Raw genomic sequence first — 24,109 nt, 5'->3', positions numbered from 1 at the left:
GGACTGGGTTATTAAAATAAGCTAGTCTATACTTTCTTCTTTGAAAAGAACTAAATCATTTTGGCTTCTCACTATTCAGGCACCACCCAACATAACAGAGAGTAGTTTATACCAACTTCAGACAAACTGGAAAAAGGCAAGCTCTTCTAATAAACGAATAAAGCAAGGCATTTTAAGCACTCATACATTTCTGCCAACTTAATCAGAAACAGTATCTGCTTGTTTCTCTGGCAAATATCCACTTTTTAAAGACTTCTCATAACTACTATCCCTTTTCAGATTAATTTCATAGAATCTAACCTCATTGAACTAGATTTTTCTTAATTTTGTTACAGTTTTGAAATCTTATATGTGTCTGTTTATAATCTACTTCACTGACATATCCACTAAAAAAAAAAAAAAAAAACAAAAGAACAAACAAAACTTTATATTTTGAGGGCAACAACTAGCTGCTGGCTTATGGAATGTGACACTCAAATACTTCCAAACTTAGAAGGCATCTTTCAAGACTTCTTCATTTGACTTAGCAGATATCACACTGAAATGTAACATGCAAATGTCCTAACACATTCCAGAGCTGGCCATGTGTGGCCTGCTCTTACTGTAAACCGGTGTCAAAAGACAGAGAACTTGGTTACATTAATCTTGTATGAATTTCAGTGAGTCAGGCTCTCATTGAGTGACTCTCACTATAAGCCAGAAATGGATTTTTCCCCTTCATTTCATTAGAGCACACCTGGGTACCATTTTTATTCTGTTTTTCTTTTAATTATTTTTTTCTTGATGAAAATGTTTGCAGGACCCGCAGCGGATGGGGCAGAACCAGCATGGCCCTAAACGGCCTGGCCTGGGCCTCTGGAGAATGTGCTGGACCCCCAAGCTTTATTAGCTGCGGTGCCTTGAGTAAAGTGCTTGCCTCTGGGATCCTTCTTGCCCACACTCTAAACTCGAGGCCCACTCAAGCCTCCACTCCTTCCCTCCAAACTCCTTCCTGCTTCACCCAATCCTCCCCTCCAAAAACCAGAAGACCCGTCTGAATGGCTATTATTAAAAACTCAAAAAACAGCAGATGTTGGGATGGATGTGGAGAAAAGGGAATGCTTATACATTGTTGCTGAGAATGTCAGTTAGTTCAATCTCTATGGAAAACTGTATGAAGGTTTCTCAATGAACCAAAAATAAAACTACCATTCACCCCAGAAATCTCACTACTTTTCTAAGGAAAAGAAATCATTATATAAAAAAGACCCCTCTCCACCACTACTAGTATGTTCACTGCAGCGCTGTTCACAAAAGGAAAGTCATGGAACCAACTTAAGTGTCCATCAATGGTTGACTAAAGAAAATGTGGTACCTATGCACCAAGGATTACTGTGCAGCCATAAAAAGAATGAGATTATGTCCTTTGCCACATGGATGGAGTTGGAGACCATTATTTTCAGTGAACCAGTTAAGAAACAGAAAACCAAACACCACATGTTCTTACTCATATATGGGAGCTAAACCATGGGTACACATGGACATAAGGTGGAAATAAGAGACACTGAGGACTCCAAAAGTAGGGAGGGTAGGGAGTGATGAATGAAAAATTACTTCCTGGGTACAATATTCACTAATTGGGTAAGACCAATCCCCAATAGTATGCAATATACCTTTGTAACAAACAAGTACCTATACCCTAGAATCTAAAATTTAAAAAAACAAACAAACAACAACAAAAAGAAAAAATCAGAAGAAACCAGCATATATTCAAGGAACAAGTGGAATTTACAAAAGCTTCATGTCTCCAGAACAGAACTTCTGATCTCCTCCAGCCTCCTTGCCTCCCTTGCCCCAAAGAAAAGTCACTGTCTCCCATTGCCTTCTAATCGCAATGATGATAACTCCATGCTGAATGTTGGCTCAGACCAAGACTCCATTTATTATTGACTCTTCTCTTCCTCACATATTGGAAATGCAATCCATCAGGACAACTTATGGTTTCATCTTCAAAGCACATCCTACCTGCAATTACATCTCTCCATTCTCATGGCCACCATCCTTGTCCAATCCACCATGGTCTCTCACTTGGATTTTAATAATTGCTTCTAAATTGCTGTCCCTGCTTCCAGTTGTACCCTCTTAAGTCTATTCCTAAAACAGATACTCTGGAGATTCTGTTAGAACCTAGGTCAAATCAAGGAGGCCTCCAAAGTCTTCCACCTCACCCAGAGGAAAAGCCAACATCTTTACAGAAGTAGGGAGGTCCCACACGATGGAACACCACCAATCACCTCTCTGACCCCTCCCCTCCAACCCCATATCCTCGTTGCTGTTCCTTGAAGGCACTAGGCACACGTTGTTCCTTCCGCCTGGACAGCTTCTTCCCATTACCCACCTCCTCCAAGAGCTAACTTACCTCCTCCAAGTGGGCACTCAGACTGTACATTCTCAATGAGACTTAGCCTGACTACTCAATTTTCTGTTCTTTTTTTTGCTTCTGATTTTTAAAAATTGTGCTGAAATTAACATAACATACAATTAACTATTTTAAAGTGCACAATTTAGTGACATTTGGTACATTCACAGTGTGGTACAACCACTAACTTTATCTAGTTTCAAAACATTTTCACCATCCCCAAGTATAACCCCACACCTATTAACATGAAGTCCCCATTCTTCCTCTTCTACCACAAACCCATAGCCACCACCAATCTACTTTCTGACTCTATGGATTTATCTATTCTGAATATTTCCTATAAATGGAATCACGCAATAAGTGCCCTTTGTGACTGCCTAATTTCACTTAGCATAATCTTTCCAAGTTTTGTTCATATTGTAGCATGGGTCTGTACTTTATTGCTTCTAATGATTGAATTATATTCCACTGCGTGTACCTACCACACTTTGTTTATCCATTCATCCGTTGATGGGCATCTGGGTTGCTTCTAGCTATTGACTATTTTGAATAATGCTGCCATTAGTGTCCAAGTATTTGTTTGAGTTCCTGACCAATCAATTTTGAATTACAATGTCTCCTCTCCCATTCCCCATCTCCTTAACCTGCTCCAATCTTTTTCTAAGGCATTCATCACTGTCTAACATTCTAATTATGCATCATGTTTATTATTTTCTGTTTTATTCATTGGAATATGACCTCCAGAAGGCAAGATTATTTTTGTGAGTTTTGTCTATTGATATAGCTCACGTGCCTGGAAGAGCACAAAGTAGGTACTCAGAAATGTTTATTTATTATTATTATTTCTGAGGCAAGGTCTCACTCTGTCACCCAGGCTGGAATGCAGTGGTGCAATCATGGCTTACTGCAGCCTCCATCTCCCAGGCTCAGGTGATCCTCCCACCTCAGCCTCCAGAGTAGCTGGGACTACATGCACGCATCACCATGCCCAGCTAATTTTTGTATTTTTCATAGAGACAGGGTTTCACCATATTGCCCAGGTTGGTCTCAAACATCTGGGCTCAAGAGATCCGCCCACTTTGACCTCCCAGTGTTGGGATTACAGGCCTGAGTCACCATGCCCAATCTCAGAAATATTTATTGAATGAACCAGTGCAGATGACCAGGGGATGTAATTTGGGATCCAAAAAATAAAGCTTTTATATATGGATCTGAACAAGAGCAGCCTAAATTTTACTATGCTTTTACATCTCTACCCTGAATATCTGTCTTATTCCTTTTATCTTATCGGAAGATGAGACCTGAGTCACTCTTGGGAGGTCCCATGGGAACCGACCACTGTGTAATTTCAAATTAATTCCACAGACCTTACTGCTGTGGTCTGCATTTGTCACCCTTTATTTAGTTCATGTGCATCTTCTTTTGTCCTGAGGTCAGGGTAACCTTATTCTCCCAGCAGCAGAATCAGCTTCTAAAACTTCTATGGAAATCTAAAATCTGCATGGAAAATTAAAGTACTGGAAATACCCAAGACATGGTTAAAGAATAAGAACAAAGTCAGAGAACTTACACAACCTGACCTTAAGACTTAATATAAAAGCTACCATAGTGAAAACAGTGTGGTATGGGCATAAGGGCAGACATATTGATCAAAGAAGAGAGATTCCAGAAGTAGACTCAAAAATATACAGTAAATTAATGTTTGATTAAAATGCCAACATAAGTTTATGGTGAAAAACACTGCCTTCAACACATAATGATGGAAAAATTGACTGTCTATATGAAAAAGCTCTACCTTACATTATACACAAAAATAAAATAAAAATGGATTGTATTACATAATAGAAAATCTTAAACCTGAAGTAGGAACATATTTTTTAAATGGATACAAAAATCACTAATCATGAAAGAAAAATAAATCATAGCTTGGACTTTATTAAAATTAGAAACTTTTCTTCTTCAAAGACATCATTAGAACTTGAACAGACTAAGCCACAGACTCAGACAAAATATTCATAATTTGCACATCAGATAAAAGACTTGTACCTATACTTCATAAATAACTCTTACAAATTCATATGAAAAAGATAAAATAACCCAATTTTTAAAATAAGGAAAAGACTTGAACTGATATTTCACAAAAGAAAATATATCAATGTTCAATAAGCACAGGACCAAGTGCTCAAAGTTACTAGTTATTAGATAAATGTAAACAATTAAAATCACAATGAGATTCTATTTCATAGCTAATAAAAATGTCTGACAATATAAAATTTTGGCAAGGATGTGGTGCACCTAGAACTCTCATGCATCACTGATAGGAGTGTAAAATGATACAATGGACATAGTTTGGCAGTTTCTGATTATATGCTTGCATTACGCTCCAGAAATTCTCCTCCTGGGGATTTACCTAAGAGAAGTAAAAACTTATGCACACAAAAAGACTTGTACACAAATGTTCATACCAGTTTGATTCATATAGCCAAATACTGGAAATAATACCAATGACCATCAGCACATATATGGCTAAACTATTCTACATTCATACAATGGAACACTACTCAGCAAAACAAAACAAAACAAAACAAACAAACAAACAAACAAACAAAAAAACACTGATTCACAAAATATAAATGAATCTTAGAAGCATACTGAATGAAAGAAACCAGTTTTAAAAGAATGCATGCTATATGGTCCCATTTATATAATGTTCCCAAACTGCAAGGCCAGTGAGTGGGTACTTAGAATGGAAGACGAAGGGTGGCAATTACTTACAAAAGAGTATGAGAGAGATGTGTGGAATGTGTCAATTGAGATGATGGTTTCAGAGGTGCCATGTGTGGATATTTGTACCCTCCTCACCTCATGTTGAAACAGATCCCCAATATTGAATGTGGGGCTTAAGGGGGAGTGTTTGGGTCATGAGGGTGGATCCCTCATGAATAGATTAATTCCCTTCCTCAATCCCCTCCCTTGGTAGTAAGTGAGTACTCTCTCTATTAATTTCCATGGGAGCTGGCTGTTAAAAAGAACTTGGCACTCCCCCACCCCTTGCTGCTTCTCTCCCATGTGATCTCTGCACATGCCAGCTCCCCTTAACCTTCCACCAGGATTGGAAGCAACCTGAGGTCCTCACCAGATGCAGATGCCCAGTCTTGAACTTTGCAGCCATTAAAATCATGAGCCAAATAAACTTTTCCTTAATAAATTACCCAGCCTCAGGTATTACTTTATAGCAATACAAAACAAAGACAATAGAGTATACATGTATCAAAACTTACTGAACTTTACACTTAAAAATGTGTGTATTTTAGTGTGTATAAATTATATACACTCTACATATATATATATATATATATAAAACCTAACAAAAAGTTAAAGAACATCTACTGTATGGCTCAATAACTTCCCCCCTTACCCAAGAGAATTAACAAACATATCCACAAAACACTTGTAAAAGAATATTCGTAAATGCCATATTCATAATACCAAAAATTAAAAATAATCCAAATGTCTAACAACAGGAGAATGGATCCTTATTTTTTTAATGTAAACTACTCAGCAATGAAAAGGAAGGAAATAGTGATATAATCACAGGATGACTCTCAAAAACAGCATGTTCTGTAACTCTGAGTTTGTTTCGAAACAAAAAATAATAAAGTCTTGCTCCCGAAAAAGTATGTTAAGCAGAAGAAACTAAACACAGAAGACTACATATTGTATATCATACCTACAGGAAGCCCAACAATAGGGAAATTATAATCTATCATGCTGGAAACCAGAGAGTATGTGGAAATTTGATTGGAAAGGGGTGAGAGCAACTCTCTGCGAAGAAGAAATACTGTTCTGTGCTGTTGGGATAATTATATGGATGATGATACATGGTGGATATGATTGCTGAATCTCATTCAACTGAATATGTAAGACTGATGCTTTTAATTGAATATTAGTTGTTTCTCAAAGTAAAAGAGTAGAAAATCATATTCTCCCATTATGTAATAGGAAGAGCCCTGTATTGAAGTCGGGAGACCCAGATTCATTTCTGGGGTCTGTCACAACATGATAAATCTCCACTGGAGGCCTTGCCAATATTTTATCATCAAGCTCCTCATAATAAGCCAGCTGTAGAGGAAATGGTTCCTTTTCAAAAATTATTCATAGGACAAGTTGTCCTGTGAATAATTCTGGTTTTGATCATTTTTCCCTCAAAACCTTTAGCTAAGTTTCCCCTCTCAATTTATTTCCACTTTTTCCATGTAAGATTAAGGGCAATGGGACAGGCAACACAAAAGCATGAAGGACAGCCAGAAGGAGAGCACCGTGGAATGTGAGCAGCTGAAGGCCTGAAGAGCAAAGACTGAGGTTTCCCAAAGAAGAAGGAATTCTGCCTCAAGACTGCAACACAGAAATCCCGCCTGAAATTCCAACTGGCTACCCTATGGAATTCAGAGTCAAGACTACAACACCAACTCTTATCTGAATTTCCGGTCTGCCAGCCTGCCTTGTATCCTTTAGATTGCCAAGGCCCACGATCTCATGAGTCAATTCCTTAAAATAGACAGAGTATAGATAGATTAGGTAGATACATAAATAGATAATCTCCTACTAGTTCTGTTTCTCTGGAGAACTCTAAGACAGCACGTACCAATGACAAGACTAATCAGACTAGTTGTTTGACTTTGGACTGTTTTAAATGTAATTATAGTGAACCACAAAATAATTTTTTACCTTGACCACTTAAGAATGATTTAATTTTCCTCTTAATCTCCATCATCTCAAATTTACTATGTATTGCTGATATTTCTGTGAAACAATTTCACTTGTGTTTTCTACAATTTCCTTTGCTTGGAAGATTTATGATTCCTTGGTGATTTTGATAGGTTTGAGAGAGAGACTGGGTCATCTACCACCACTGTGCTTCCTCCAGTAAATTCATGTTTGCAGCCTTAAATGTAGATGCATCAAGTAATTATTCAGACCATAAAATATCAGGAGGGTCAGGGGCAGTGGCTATTGACTCATCAGTGGTAAGGATGTCAGTGTTCTAACATCTAACATGGCTGCACATACTGACACTGCATCAACTGGGCTTAGAAAAGCAAATACTGAACCCAGACAACCAGTTGTTCTGCATCAACTGAGCTTAGAAAAGCAGAATACTGAACCTAGACAACCAGTGAGGGTTGTTCTGTTCATGCCAATCACTGCTCCTGTTGCTAGGGATACAGCAATGCACCACACAGAACAAAGGGAAACAAAAAAACACCTGCCCTTGTGGAATTTATGTCCTACAGGAGAAGGACAGCAAGTAACATAAAGAAATAAAAATAGTTATAAAAGATTTTAAAGTGTGATCCACTTAAGGAGAAAAATACAGCAGAAGGAGAGCAATTTTAGGCCAGATGACCTGGAAAGGCCAACTAGGAAGGAGACATTTAATAAACAGCCCAGGTTGAAGGGGCAGGCAGCATTAAAGCCCTGTCATGGAGACAAGCCCAGTGTGTCCAAGGGTCAGCTGGGAAGCCATGTGGCCCAAAGGGCATAAAGAACTCCACAGCAGTGAGAGCTGATTGGAGAGGGGTAGAGACTAGATTGCGAGTGAGTCACCCTGAGCACCTTGGCTTTTATTCAGTGTGATGACGACCACTGGAGTGTTTCAAGCTGAGGAGTGACATGACCTCTAACTCAACGTAGGTATTAAACACTGTGAGTGTGAAAATACTCTTAAGAATGACAAGGGATGAGGTATCCGGGTGAGACAGAGACGGTGGCTACGACCAGGGCAGGGAAGTACAGGTGGTGAGCCGTGGTTGGGATGCAGATAGATTTTGAGGATAGAACTAGTAGGACTTCTTAAAATATCAGGGGAAACCAGCCCCTGATAATTCAACATAGCTTTTCTATTTTCCCTAAGTGTTGACTGGTCTGAGAAATAAAGGGAAAGAGGAGTACAAAGAGAGAAATTTTAAAGCTGCGTGTCCAGGGTAGACATTACATGTCGGCAGGTTCGGTGATGCCCCCTGAGCTGTAAAACCAGCAAGTTTTTATTAGCAATTTTCAACGCGGAAGGAGTGTACAAATAGGGTGTGGGTCACAGAGATCACATGCTTCACGGGCAATAAAATATCACAAGGCAAGTGGGCAGGGCAAGGTCACAAGGCCAGGGTGAAACTAGAATTACTAATGAGGTTCCCGGTCTCACTGTGCATGCATTGTCATTGATAAACATCTTAGCAGGGTTCAAGAGCAGAGAATTGGTCTGACTAGAATTCACCAGGCTGGAATTTCCTAATCCTAGCAAGCCTGCGGGGACTGCAGGAGGCCAGGGCATGTTTCATCCCTTATCTGCAACTGCATAAGGCAGACACCCCCAGAGCGGCCATTTTAGAGGATGCCCTGGGAATGCATTCATTTCCCGGGACTGTTAATTATTAATATTCCTTACTGGGGAAAGAATTCAGCAATATTTCTCTTACCCGTTTTTGGTAATAAGAGAAATATGGCTCTGTTCTGCCCAGCCCACAGGCAGCCAGATTTTAAGGTTATCTCCCTTGTTCCCTGAAAATCACTGTTAACCTATTCTTAAGGTGCCCAGATTTCATATTGTTCAAACACACATGCTTTACAAACAATTTGTGCAGTGAACGCAATCATCACAGGGTCCTGAGGCGACATACATCCTCAGCTTATGAAGATGATGGGATTAAGAGATTAAAGACAGGCATAGGAAATTATAAGAGAAATGATTGAGGAAGCGATAAATGTCCATGAAATCTTCACAATTTATGTTCTTCTTCTGTCACAGTTTCAACAGGTCCCTCCATTTAGGGTCCCTGACTTCCTGCAACATTGATGGACAGGATATGAGAGCAGTCAAGAGAGGTTTGGGGCCCTGAGTAACTGGTCAAATAGGGTTGCTAGTTAATGAATGAGGAAATGGTAGGTGGTGTAGGTTTTAGAGTAGGATTACACTAGTTTTGGCCATATTCAGCTTGACACCGCATTAGACACAAAACTGGAGATGTGAACTCATCGGTAGGATGAATATTTGCTTCTGAAATTTAGGAGACATATCGGGCTAGAGATATAAATTTGGGATATGTCAGTGTATAAATGAAATTAAACCCATGAGACCAGGTGAGATCTTCAAAAGAGTGGAAGTAGCTAGGCCATGAGGGCACAATAGAGCAACTTCTGATTTTCACTGTAAAACATCCCAGAGAATAAGTGTTCATCCTTCCCTGAAGGACGAATTTGGATCTCTACATCCAACACTGCAGACGTGGTGAGCATCTGGCATGAAGTGACCCTGAGTTCTGACCCAGGTCAGCTGCACTGCCCCCATCAGCTTAAAGATGACACTGGGGTACACACAAACCAAAGCTGTGTGAGAAGGCATTGTATAGGCACCAAACATGTTTTTGCTTTTTTCCCCACCATGGGGTAAAAGAAAATAATTCAGGACAAAACCTAACCCACAGATATTAAGACATTTTTGTTTTGAAGGTCTCCTTATAGTTTATTACAAGGTAACAGAAAGAGAATAAAGAAAAGCTTTTTTAAAAAAATGCAAAAGAAAGGGCTGGGCATGATGGTTTACACCAGTAATCTCAGCACTTTGGGAGGCTGAGATGGGAGGACTGCTGGAGCCCAGGAGTTCAAGATTAGCCTGGGCAACATAGTAAGTCCCCATCTCTACAAAAAATTTAAAAATTAGTCTGGCATGGTGGCACATGCCTGTGGTCCCAGCTGCTTGGGAGGCTGAGGCAAGAGGATCACTTGAGCCTGGGAGGTCAAGGACGCAATGAGCCATGATCATGTCACTGCACTCTAGCCTGGATGACAGAGTGAGATCTTGTCTCAAAAAAAAAATAAAAGAAAGATAAAAAAGATACTGATGATGTACCCCAAAATTCTATAAGGGCAGAAATCCAGCCTTATGGCCTGCTGGATCACTATAAGCACCCAGCATACTAACTGACACTGAGTCGGTGGTTAATAAATACTTGGTAATTGTTTGAAAAACACAACTCATAAATCCACACCTACATGTACATTTTATCCCCTGATCAAATGTATTTAAGTGTGAAGGCTAATATTTACTTTTCATTTTGTTGCATCCCCCTTTCTTTTCTGTTTCTCTTCTGTGACTGCACTGCATAACAGTTGTTCTCATTGACAATATTTGTATCTAAAAAAATTGTTCCATCAAAGCATATTTGTTAAGAGAAACAGTTGAATCTTAGCTAGCAGAGGCAGTTGGTTACTCATCACTAGCAAAGGGGAGGGAGATATATTTGTGATTATACAGCATTTGTGTTTTCAAAATGTGTCCTATGGACAGTCACTTCAGGATATTTTGATTGACATCTCAGTTAAAAAAAAAAAAAAAGTGTAAGAAATGTACCGCCAAACACATTGAAATAAGTTCTATTCCCAAAGGACCTTTGAAACCTTTTAATAAGCAGATATTTCTAACCACCAGGAAGATATAGCCTGCTGAGTTTTCTGAGCTGATTTACTTAATTTTTAACTCTTTTATCTTAGAATCTCTTGTTTGTTTTGCTTTGTTTGTTTGTTTTGCAATAACATTATAGAATTTGAATCCACTTTGGAAACATTGCATTGTTTCTTTAAATTTCAATTTTGTTAATAATTAGTTTAAATTATGATGTCTTTATGCTGTTGTCAATATCACCAATTACCACCATGTTGCTTAGGAATCCTCAGTCCTGCATCTTCCCCTTACCTTGAGCTATAAGCAGCCTCTGTCAAAGTGGCACAATTCCTCCAACATCTTTCTTCAGGACCCACAAGCTACTGCTTCACATCTCCTCTTCTCTCCACCACCTCAAGTTTCAGTCCTTGAAGCACTTTTCTTTCCTGTCCACACTCACTCCCCACATTATGTCATCCAGTTAACTGGTTTGAAACACCATCTCTATACTGATTACACTCTTGCAGTTATACCTGCCATCCACACTTTTCCTCTGAACTTCAGGTTCACATGTCCACCTGCTGACTCGACGTCTTCACTTGTCTATATTCCAGACATTACAAAATTAACCTAACCAAGAATGACTCCCTTTTCTTCCTCCCAAAATCTGCTCTTCCAACCATCCTTTTCATCTTGGTTGATGGCAATGTCATCTTTTTTCAGCTGCACAGATCAAAATCCTTGGAGGCATCCTTATACCTCTCTTTCTCTGGCACATCACTCTCAAGTCACCAGTAAGTCCCAGTGAATCTACTTTCCAAATACAGCCAGAACTCAGCCATGTGAGCACTTCTCATGGCCATCTCTCCTGATCCAAGCCACCACCATTGCACTGGTCCTTCCCTTGTCCCCTGTAATTGATTTTCAAAACAGAAGCCAGAGTGATCCTTTCAAATTACTCTTCTCCTCAAACCTCTGCTTTACCCAACAAAAGCCAAATTGCTTGCAATGAACAAGAAGACCCTCTAGGGGTCTGCCCCCCCCTCACCTCTCTAATTTACATCCTGCTACAACCCAATCTTAACTCCACAACACGTGCACTTTTGTCCTTCCTGTTGCTTGGCCTCCCGAGCCTGCTCCCACCTCAGGGTGTTGCACCAACTGTTTACCCTCTCTTGCATTTTCTTCCTCCAGGTGTCTGTGTGATTCACTCCCTCACTTTCTTAATGAGGTCTGTTCTCCCCAACCCTTTGACTAACTAATGCTGTGCTCCCAATCTTCCTAACTCTGCTTGATTTTTTTTCCTCCATGGCATTTATAACTTGCAACACACTGAACAGCTGACTTAAACATCATGTATATTTCCCGTTTTGTTCATTTATGTTTCCCCTAGGAGATCCTCAATAAATACATATTGAATTAAAAATAAATGAATGGTCTATGGTTGAGTTTATATGAGGATCAAGTTTCTCTCTAAATGTATGTTTACTGAAATCAAATCCTTTTTTTAATTTTTATAATAGATATGAGAAAATTTTTATAAGTTAAAAATCTATGAAGTAATTTACATACTGAGTTTGTTCTCATTTTATGTGGAAAAAAAATCACAAAATTGTATTTACTCATCAACTACCACTTTGTAAAGCTATACATGGGAGAAAGTCTAATAGGGAACATAGAACATTAATCAGCTTTGTTGTATTAAAGAAGTGAGTTGATGAATTACATTTTTTATTATTCTTAAACTACCTGTAAGAGTGTAATATTGTTTGGGTAATTACAGTGCATTTTAAAATGTATTTTGCTGAAACATTTTAATTTTAAAGAAATTGCTCTGATTTTAAAATATTGACCTTATAAGGAGCTAAGTGTACATGAAAACATCATTCAATGGAAAATAATAAAAGAAGACATGGAAATAATACAAGTACTGAGAGAGTTGTACAATTTCAGAATGCTTTGAATCAATCAAATTTCTAAGTTGATCCATCATTATACTGGAAGTTTGACACTCAATCAGAATCAACTTTGCCAATTACAAAGAACTCTTCTTTGGAATTTTGGTTTCTAAGGGTCACACTTTTTGCAATATAATAGTTTGTCTCTTAAATAGTCTGTATCTACTACTAATAAATAGTAGCTGGGTATCCATATTATGTAACAGAAGGGAAATGAAATTGTACATTTTTTTTAGGTAATTCTGGGAAATTTTTACATAATTTTAGATAAATCTCCTGGTAATTCTGAAATACCATTGTGGTTGAAAATGGGCTATATTGAAAGGTTTGATTGCTTTAAAAAAAAAATTAAACTCCCACTTCTCTTCCAAGTTGCTGCAAGATGAAATGCTCCTTTCTTTATCTACCTTGTTCTCCCCTTCTCTGAAGAAGGAAATTCTATCATAGGGCCCAGGAACCTGAGCAACTGTGTTACTTATTTTAGATCCTTGGTCATTCTAGATTTTCTCAGGTTCAGCGAGAGAATATTTATGCCCACCAGATTACATAAAAAGCATGAGATGAGGTTTGGGAAATAGGATAAAGACTTATAAACTGGAATTCGGGATGTGGTTGATGGAAAGTCTTAAGGTAAATGAGCATATCTCAACTCAGGGACAGACAAGTCTTAGCAGCTCTCCTCTTATCAAACAAATCTTATTTCCATTTTCTTTCCATTTTTCTGTGCTCAAGACATGTTTAGCTAACTGTAGAGACATGCCAAAGACAATCAAATCCTTTTTTATGTGAATATCAGATTTAAGAATGCTTTCCTCATAAGGGTGAAACTAGAAATCAGAGGTGAGTGAATTAGCCCTGGATCTGACCCAGCGACCAGAGGCACAAACCATCACTGGCAGATTGAGATAAGGGGAGGATGAAAGTGGCAGCAAACAGCCTGAAGACAAAGAAAATGGAAAAACCAAAAGGAGCCACGTTTACATTAGACCTCTAATTTCCTAAAAATACTCCCCTAATGAAAGCAGGAGCCAAACCCACTTTAAGTAATTCATTTGGTTGCTATGATTGAGGAATGTGTTAGTTTCAAAAATCCTAATGTAGATTATTTTTGAAAAGGTTGTTCACTTTGCATGGGGGCTAGTTTTCTAGATAATTCCTCTAAAGGGTGATTTTTCCAGTGTCTTCAGGGTTTGTGTGTACGTTTGTGATCTGGCACAGACTACTCAGGGAGCATAAAGCAGCTCAGATTTCCAGAAACCACTACTCAAGAAAAAAAGGCAAAATGAAAAGAAAGTAATTTTGAACATTACAACCCCAAATCAAACAAGGTTTTGCTCAAGAAGAAAAAAATGATGAGGGAATTCCTCACTAAAGTCTCGGTCTTTACCCATAAGTTCACTGTTCCTAAAGAGTCATGAAATCCAAGAAAACTTGTCCTCAACATGGGCATCAAGAGACTCTGATTTTCTTTATAGTTTGAGGTCTCTGCTCAGATGGTGAATCAAAGACATTCAGCTATAGTGTGGGGTTCTTTCAGCCAAGCTTGCAGCAAAAGGTACATGATATTTTCTGATCGTAACACCCCAGAGTGAAGAGGAATTACAGAAATGCTGACTGGTCCTGTGGGTGGACAGGGAGAGTGGAGATTGGGGAGGATGACCAGCAACCCCAGGGGCATCGACATCATCCCATTCCTTTTCCCCATGGCATACACCCCCATTCAGGGAGCCTCAGTTGGGTGGCAGTGGGGCTGAGAGGGCAGAGGCCCCATTACTCAATGACTCTGACCTCAGACACTCCATCACACTTTGACTGCAAGGCTCCCGAGAGGAAGGCATAGGATGTGTGGAATCCTCATTAGGGGAAAAATGTCAGACTGGCAGTACCAAGGGAAAGCAAAGAGAGAAAGCAGGTAAACTGTAAGTCTGCCTTTCTTCATGGCCCAGGACACATAGCTCTTCTGAGCAAATAACTCATAGTCTTCTTGCACCCAACTATCACCAAACACCTGCAAGTTAGCTCACTACAACTTTGGCATTATCAGTACTGTACATAGCACCCTGGAGCCCAGGAACTATCCTATACATATCCAGCAAGCCTTTGTTTCTTTGCAGTCAGCTCCTCTCTGGCTGTGCTGCCCGTTGCAACCTTGTAATGTATTTTCATACTTTCTCTAATAAATCTGCCTTTCTTTATCTACGACTGTCTTAGTAAATTATTTTACCCCTGTACCACCAGCCCAGATAGTTGTCGCTCACCTATGACAGGGAAGTATTCATTCCAATCATAGAATGAGCTCAAAATTGGCCCCTCATATCCACACTTAAGTCATGTTTAACTAAGTTGTCACAGACAAAAGTGGTCTTAGATAGGATCTGCAATTGTTGAAATTAAAGACTACCCACCCACCTGATAAGTTATCAAGTCTTCTCTAAATCTCAGTTACATCTTGGTGGACACCATCTTTATTCTGTGTTTTTCCATTAGGACAGCATCCCCTTCTACCCAGGGCTCAGTCACACCCAACTCCAGAGCCAATGCCACAGACTCAGCCCAGCCACACACATGCCCAGGTTTAGTCTTGCTGTAGGGAGCCTGGGGTCCTCATCAGCGCTGGTTGGAAGTACAGGATTAGAGTCAGCAAGGACTTGGTTTCATCCCTACTTCACAGCACTATCATAAGAATGGCAGGATATGGTGTGTGGAAAGTGGTTGGCTCAGGGTCTAGCACATAGTCTCAGTAAATGTTGATTGCTGCTGCCGCTATGTTATTTCAAGTGTACTAAGGACAAATACAACCCAGACAAGTTGGAGCCGTCCTACCCTTGGCCCACAATATTTTAAAGATGTTTCTGTCATCACCCTATTTCTCCATTCTCCTCTGTGTCTGAGCCAAGGCCTCAGCCTCTATTCAGAATCCAGACACCCTGCCTAGCTAGCCCTTTCCCTTTTCTCTTGGAACTGGACTCTTGGTTCCTGTTAGATTTTTGTTCTAGGACCAGAGGGATCTTTTCCACCAACCTGTGGTAGGAACCTACTGCACATGCACGCACATGCGCGCACACACACACACTCATGCGGACGCACATGCATACTCCCACAATGGTGGCATCGCCAGTGTTAGAAGACTCTTGCACTGTATCCCCCCAACCAGACTTCATTTGCCCCTTAGACATGGATGTCAGCCTGGCTCAAAGTCATCACCGGAATCCCTGGGGGGCTCTCCTTTGCAGCTGTCTGCCTCTGCACTCTCAGAAAACCAGGAAGTATGGAGGGATGGGCAGAGAAATATAAACCCTTGTGATTATAGGACAAATATTTTAAAGGACATAGATGAAGAGAGTTCTCCTAGAGGAAAAACAGGTATCTGAAAACCGAAGACATTCCAGATACACTTGAGCTATGCGGCCTCATCTCCAAACACAGAGGCACCCAAGTAGAAAAGTAACTTGGAATCAATCTCCTCATCTAAACAATGCATTCAAGAACAGAGAGAACCCCAGGTCCTGCTGGGGATCCTGTAACATTCACATCAGCAGTGCCAGCAGCCTATCTACAGGGCACAGAGATCAAAGTTCCCCAAGCGGGGAAGGAAAAAATTAAGGACAATGATGAGGTCTGACAACATTAAGTGCTGAGTGTTGTCTGAGTAATGCACTAAACCCTTATACCCGGTTAACCTTCAGATACTCTGATCATGATGTTAGTACTAATATGCTAGTTACCTCTTTGTAAGCAAGGAATCCAAGATTTAAAGACGTAGATGAGTTGCCTAATGTTATGTAACAAGTAAGTGTAAGAGCAGAGATTAAATGAAGATCTGCATTAGTCCAGAGCCTTCTGTCTCCAACACTATGCATGGAATAGCCAAAATGAGATAATCATGTCCATAATGGTATTCAGAAACGATGGCACATGAAGAGTTTGGCCTCAGAATCTGGCAGGAGAATGGTTATAGCCAGACAGAAATATGCCTCCCACTTTCTTATGCCTGGAAGAAATTATAAGGAAAAACTGACATTCAGTGGATAAGGCTTTGGGGGCCAGTTCTGCCATGTCGACCTCTGCAACCCTCTGTTGAGTAGCCTTCAGAGAAAAGAAGAACGGAGCCACCAAGCAGAGGATCAAAGCAGGCAGCCGCAACAAACTTGATCTTACATCAGTCATTCACTCCCCACCCCTCCGGAAACAATGGCCCTCATTCAGGAGGGCCTTCTCCTATCTGCATATCCACCCCCTTCATGTCCCTTCTCTATTTCCTTCTTGCAGATGGCTACGATCCTGCTTCCTCACCCCTTTGGTCAGCGACTTCTTGCTTCATTAGTTTCGTTTTTTTCCTTCATCTCCATCTGAGTAGATTACACTGCTGGATTTTGTGGATTTCAGAAAGAATAACTCCGGAATAAGAGCACTCTATGTGTATACTGCAAAGCCCCCATCCTTTCTTACCCTCAACCACGTCTTTTCCAACACATGAGACCAAAGTCCCGTATTACACAAATAAGATTTCAAGGGATTTCATCAATCTGTACCATGATTTTCCCATTGGTAATACTACTTTTCTCACAAGCAAAATTGATAACAGTGATTATTATTAACCTCAATTTTGTTCCCTTTGAGATAAAAGTACTTTTGAAAAACACCCCAAAGGCACTTACCCTCATTGGGTTGTACTTGAGTTCTTTCTTCCTCAACTGTCTGCGCACAGTCTCATAACTCGGGAAGCCAATTTCTCTAACAACTTTAGAGCTTTACTAAGTGCAACAGCCACCCTCTATTTAAAAACCTCCCATTTTCTTTATCAGTTAAGAGACAGGAACCAGGTTACTGATAAGCTGAACCCGAAGATCACACTGTTAACAAATGTTAACTGCAGTTTTCACCACATTCTCCTCTACTTGAAAGATCTTTGATGAAGTTCTATTTCCAATTTTTACCTTATCTCTATAGATGGTTACATTTTGTCTTAACTATATTTTGCCTTCCTCGCGAGTGACTTTCTCAGCAAAACCTCCCCAACTCCATGTAGGTGGCAGGTCACTCATTTCCCTTAAAGCGAGCTGTGTAGTTGTAACTTCCCTATGGTCACATTTCTAAGAACAACAATGTCCATTTCTGCTGCAAGTTGTTTATTTGGTGTTTTTTTGTTTGTTTCTGTTTTTTTTGGCGGGGGGCGCAGAGCCTCTCTACGTCACCCAGGCTGGAGTGCAGTGGTGCAATATCAGCTCACTCTGCAGCAAGTTTTATAACTGATGCGTCACTGGCGATGTTTTTGAAAACTTTGACACATGTTGTGTGCTTAAGTGTACACCAGACTCTGTGTGCAGTAATTTGGTACATGCTATCCCATGCAATCCTCAGAAGCTAACAGGAGCCTCAGAGAGGCGAATTACATTACCCAAGGTAGCAGCCAGTACAAGGGATATCCGGGATCCAAAGTGTCTATACCTGGGCTTTTTCCATGTGCCCCAGACGGCCTATCTCAGGTGGTTGTAATAGAGATTTATGGACATGAGATGCAATTATTAGAATTCCGGATAAACTAACCTTCATTATCTATGCAATTTTAAAAAATATTGGTGGCTTTCAAATAATCAGGATGTGCCATCTGCCAGAGTCCTCCCTAATATAGTAGAGCATGAGATTTAGGGAGAGAACAGCCTAGTTTTCCTCTTCGCAGCTGCTTGTCTTTGGGCAAATTCTCTAACCTCTCTGTCTTGTGTGAAGGGTATTGTTGTCAATACTAAATCAATAACCAATGGAGGGTGTCATCCATATTAATGAACACTGGTGATTTTCTGCTCTATCATATACCCATCCTATCACACCCAGCACAATTGTGTTTAAAATAAAAACAAACCTTCCGGCCAGGCGTGGTAGCTGACACTGTAATCCCAACAGCCTGGCCAACATGGTGAAACCCTGTCTCTACTAAAATACAAAACATAGCTGGGTGTGATGACGCACGCCTGTAATCCCAGTTACTCAGGAGGCTAAGGCACTAGAATTGCTTGAACCCAGGAGGCAAAGATTGCAGTGAGCCAAGATTGCACCACTGCACTCCAGCCTGGATGACAGAGTGAGACTGTCTCAAAAGAAGAAAAAAAAAAAACCTTCAAAATGTATTTGAAAAGATGGAATGATTCATAATATGTACCATATCTAAAGATCATGTTTATGTCAAGAGACTAACAAAACCTGGGTAGCACCTGACCTTCAATCTTCAGCATCTGAAGCTCATTTTGGTTTGGGTGCAGAGCTAAGACGTCTTCTCTATGTGAATACAACCTCACCCCCAACCCCCACCTCAACACACAGACAAACGAACAGCTGGGTATACTCTCCAATTTTTGTGGATTTGTGTCAAGACCCTCGTCCCACCAAGTGAGCTGGATCACCTCTTCTCCTTACTTAGGGTCGCCATACATAAAAGATGAAAATCTACATCAAGGAGATAATGGTAGACTTATTTGCATACTATGCAGTCTTTAGGTGGATTATGACTTCATAAGGTCATCAATCATTTATTCTCCACTGCTAGATAACTGGAGAAAATATACCTAAATAATACACAAAACAATACTCATTGATGTCCCCAACATTGTGTCAGGCACTGTGAGAGGTGCAAGAGAAGATGAGACTCATTGCTGACCACAAGGAACTAAAATAAAGACCATGGGAAAAGAGGGGTGGGGACAGGGATGTAGGATTTTACAAATCTGCAAATTTAAGATTTCTTTTTTTTTTTCTTTTGAGATGGCGTTTCACTCTTGTTGCCCAGGCTGGAGTGCCATGGCACGATCTCAGCTTACCGCAACCTCTGCCTCCCGGGTTCAAGTGATTCTTCTGCGTCAGCCTCCCTAGTACCTGGTATTACAGGCACCTGCCACCATACCTGGCTAATTTTGTATTTTTAGTAGAGATGGAGTTTCTCCATATTGATCAGGTTGGTCTCAAACTCCCGACTTCAGATGATCCCCCCACCTCAGCCTCCCAAAGTGCCGGGATTACAGGCATGAGCCACTGCCCTCGGCCTCAAGATTTAAATTATACAGAAATTTACAGCAGTTAGAATATTTTTAAAATTATGGTGTGTTATCAAGAGACTATAAAGTAGTCTTTACTCAGGAGTATAACTTTTTGGCCTGGCACAGTGGCTCCTGTCACTTTGGGAGGCCAAGGCAGGAGGATTTCTTGAGGCCAGGAGTTTGAGACCAGCCTGGGCAACACAGTGAGATTTTGTCTCTACACAAAAATTTTTAAACAGAGTGGAACTCAAAAAAATTTTTCTAGCATGGTTGAGCTGCAGTTCTATCCTAGTTCTAGATCTCTTAATATCCTTCACATCACATGAGAATCATGGCAGCAGTATTTAGAAACTTGCACCACATCCGCTGTGGAACTTACCCTTCAGTTTCTATCATTGGCATTTACATACTTGATTGTCATCAAAATGAATAATGCCATTTTCAGTGCTTCCATAAATAGCTATCAAATTCAGGGAGACCAACATCCATCAAGGTCCTCCTGAGTTAGTGATAAAGAAGGCCACATCTGAATGCAGATATGAGGGACTGAGCAGCCGTGGGCAGCTTGAGGAAGTTTCTCTTGAATGATCCCTCTATGCCAGGACTCTGCAAAATGTGGAATTCGGACTCCTGCTGCTGTACCCACCTGGCAGGGAGAGACTAGGCAAGCCCGTAAGGGGCCAAGTCCTGCCCCGCTGTGAGGATCGCTCCCCAGGGGTGGAGATCTTTAATGGTGCACCCCAAGCATGGTTTGCTCGCAGGCCATGACACCTCTTGGAGGTAACTCTCCTTAATGAAAGTGCCCCAGAACCAACAAAGGCAGCTCTCTAAGGAGAGGCAGAACAACATCTGTGACAATTCACCAATCAGTGACCTGAAAGGAAAGATCAAAGTTGGCCAAACTTATTTGTCTGAAATGAGAATAACATACAGTGCTCCTGGAGAAGCAGAAAAGTGGAGTTTGGGCACACACATGTGTGATCAAGTGCTTGTTTGTGTGTGCACATGCAGGGTTGTGTCCACATGGAGAGGACATCTGAGCTCTGCACCTAAACCAAATGAGTTTTCATAATGTTGAAAATTGTCCTAAATTGGCAAAAACAAGAGGTTAGCTGGTCTTCCTTGCACTTTGAAGAAACAGGTTCAGATCCAATACCAATTCCACAGCTTATGATAACCCAGAGTCCCCTCATGGCATTTGCTGATTTCTGGGGCTCATTTTCTCCGAGATCCTGTGTCTCTAGCTGCAGGAATATCATCTTTGTTCCGCTCAGCATCAGCCCAAAACCCTCTCCAGTTTGCAAAAGAAATCCATTTACACCAAACATTTCTAAAATATGGTGTACCTAAAGATTCACACATCACACGGAAGACCTTATGGCCTCCTACCATCCACCAGGTCCTCTTCCTCCTCTCCTCTCCTCTCCCCTGCTCATCACCCCTCTTCCCTTCTTTCCAGTGCTTGTCGCTGAATGGGCTCAGCCCAAATTCACCAAGGTACTAGGCAGCTAGAAAGCTTTATCTCTTTTAGAAAGAAGGCAGATTGGCTGGGTGCGGTGGCTTATGCCTGTAATCCCAGCACTTTGGGAAGCTAAGGTGCATGGATCACCTGAGGTCAGGAGTTCAAGACCAGCCTGACCAACATGGTAAAATTCCGTATTTACTAAAAATACAAAAATGAGCCAGGAGTGGTGGCAAATGCCTGTAATCCCAGCTACTCAGGAGGCTGAGGCAGGAGAATCGCTTGAACCTGGGAGATGAAGGTTGCAATGAGCCAAAATCCTGCCATTGCACTCCAGCCTGGACGACAAGAGCGAAACTCTGTCTCAAAAAAAGTTTAAAAAAAAAAGAAAGAAAAGAAAAGAAAAAGAAAGAAGGAAGATATAGATGGCAAATCCATTTTTCTCTGTCACATTTACCTTTGCTTCACCTTCATGTCTGCATGAGTACCCTTTCCCTCACTTTTAAAACATTCCCTCTTCTTAGTTGGTTGCTTTAACCCATTAAATATGTTGTCTAGTAAAACCTACTCCTTTACTCTCTTGAGGAGTACAGACTTTTTCAAAAAGTAGAAAAGTCATAAATACAAATATTTGAATGGCTTATACAGGAATTCCAGCATCTATGAAAGAAACAAAACTGAAGTAGAATTCGTTTTAACCCAGAAAATTCTAATCAAACCTAATACACAGCCAGAAACTTTACCCTCTCTTAAGATTAGCCCTGTGTGTCTTTACCACACCCCTCTCTCAGAATGCTTGTTTTCATGAGATTTAACAGGAAGCAAAAACTCAACCTTATTTTATGGTTACACCATAATATGTGCATTCATGATTTGATAATGGGTAAAAAATCTTCCTGTGTTCAGAAATTAAATTGGCTGTTTTTTATTTTCCTGAGGCAGTTAGCCTTAATGATTGGCTCCTATTTGTCTGAATATGAACTGTAGGGATCAAAGACTTTGCTGTATTCATTCTCTTTCTTGTCCACTCTTTGAGAAATTAAAAATTACAACAAGGCACAAAAGCTAGTGTGTTTCACTCTTCCCCCTTACTCCTATTCCAAAGTTCAGAAAAAGTCTATGTTTAGTTGAGAGTTAACAGAGGTGTTTGATTTTGGGTTTGTGGAATAGAAGTTATGTTAAAACTATATGTTCACCTGGAAGAAAAAATTAATTTTGGTAAAAAATTAGATTTTTATATTCTCTCTCTGTCTCTCTCTCTCTCTCTCACACACACACACACACACACTTGCCCCTTCCTTCCTCATCCGTCTTTTGCTCACTAAGCAAAAAAAAAAAAAAAAAGATTTACTCAACGGTTTCTATAAAACACATTTAGTCACATTTTAACAGGGTTCACGTGTCCCCCACCAGCCTTGAATAGTTTAAGCAAAAGAATGAGCAACTGGGTAGCTAGAAATTGTGAGTTGTCAACAAAAAGTACCTTTAATAGCTGTGGCAGGCAGCCTCCAAGATGGCCCCATGATCTCTACATCCTGGTGTTTACATCCTTGTGTAGTCTTTTCTCTCACTGTACCAGGTCAGGTCTTTGTCATCAATATAATATGGAACAAGTGATCACGTGCCATTTCCAAGATTAGGTTATAAAAGGCATCCTGTGGTCATCTGGGACGCTCTCTCTTGAATCACCCCCTCTGAGAGAAGCCATCTCGAGGGCAGCCCCAGAGAGTGCTCCACATGGACAGGTCCTGAAGCCTCCTGCCAACAGCCACTTGAGTGAGCCTAGCAGCAAGTCCTTCAGTTGCAGTCGAGTCTTCAGAGATGACAAAGTGTAGTCAACAGCTTGACCACAATTTCATGAGCAACCCCAAGGCAGAACCACCAAGCTAGGTCACTGTCAGATTTCTGACCCTCAGGAACCATGTGAGATAATAAAGGTTTACTGTTTAAGCTGCTAAATTTTAGAGTAATTTGTTATGGCACAATAGATCCCCAATAGCTGATAGAAAATGAACTTATACTATATTCTTTGTGGATCTAACAACAAATACGTAGAAGTCAGGGGTACTTGCTAGTAAGAAATGACTTGATCTCCATGGGTTTTTGTTGTTGTTGTTGTTGTTGTTTTTGTACTGTATTTCCCTTACAAAGTAGTCAAAAATTCAACTGCTACTCCTACTCAGAAGGCCTTTTAGTGTCTGTGATGTCAGGAAGCCATTTTTCTTATAACTCTGGAGTTTCTGTTATCAGAGGAAACGTCCGGTCTTACAGATTGTTCCACAGATATTAAAAGCACCTTTTCCCTAGTCTGATCACATAAAGTCTCTCCCTTCTACATGCTCATTCTATTTATTCAACAGATTTTATTCATGGATCAGAAGGAAACACATTTGTTTTGTCAAGAAAGCAACATTTCACCATAATGCCCTCACAATCGGGGGTCCTCCCCAAGTTACTACTGGTCAGCAGTGGTGTCTGAGAGACCTCAGGGAGACAGATCTCTGTGAACCCTGAGGGGACACTCAGCGTCCTTCAGGCAATAGCAGTTGCGATAGCAAAGGCAAGCATTTGTGAGAACAGTGGGTGAAGGACCCCTTGGGCAGCTGCCCATGCTTTGTGCAGACAGTCTTCTCTTCGATCAGAAATGTTCTGATGATGCAATGCCTTCCTGCCGTAGTAGCTCTTGTGCCCTGAAATCTCAAACAAGCACTTTGCCTTATGACATGGTAAGAGCATAAAAGGAAAATCTGATCTGTAGGTTACGTTCTCAGTATTTTCCCTGTGTTGTGGCTTTCATGCTTTAGTGTCTCAAATACCCTCTCTGCT

At 40.5% G+C, this 24,109-nt stretch overlaps 1 protein-coding gene across 2 annotated transcripts in view; it reads right to left on the bottom strand.

The window, feature by feature from the left end:
• Positions 1 to 17,805, bottom strand: part of IL1RL1 (interleukin 1 receptor like 1) — a 34,588-nt gene extending 16,783 nt beyond the window's left edge. The window contains exon 1 of one of the 2 annotated variants that reach the window (XM_028832258.2): positions 17,452 to 17,805. The gene's annotated coding sequence lies outside the window, so the exon portion shown is untranslated. The remainder of the gene's footprint in view (positions 1 to 17,451) is intronic. The other variant, XM_077958933.1, reaches the window with a different exon arrangement.
• Between the last annotated feature and the right edge of the window lie 6,304 nt (positions 17,806 to 24,109).

Source organism: Macaca mulatta, chromosome 13, assembly GCF_049350105.2.
Source record: "Macaca mulatta isolate MMU2019108-1 chromosome 13, T2T-MMU8v2.0, whole genome shotgun sequence".
Taxonomy (NCBI): Eukaryota; Metazoa; Chordata; class Mammalia; order Primates; family Cercopithecidae; genus Macaca; species Macaca mulatta.
This window is presented reverse-complemented; position numbering and strand designations above follow the sequence as displayed.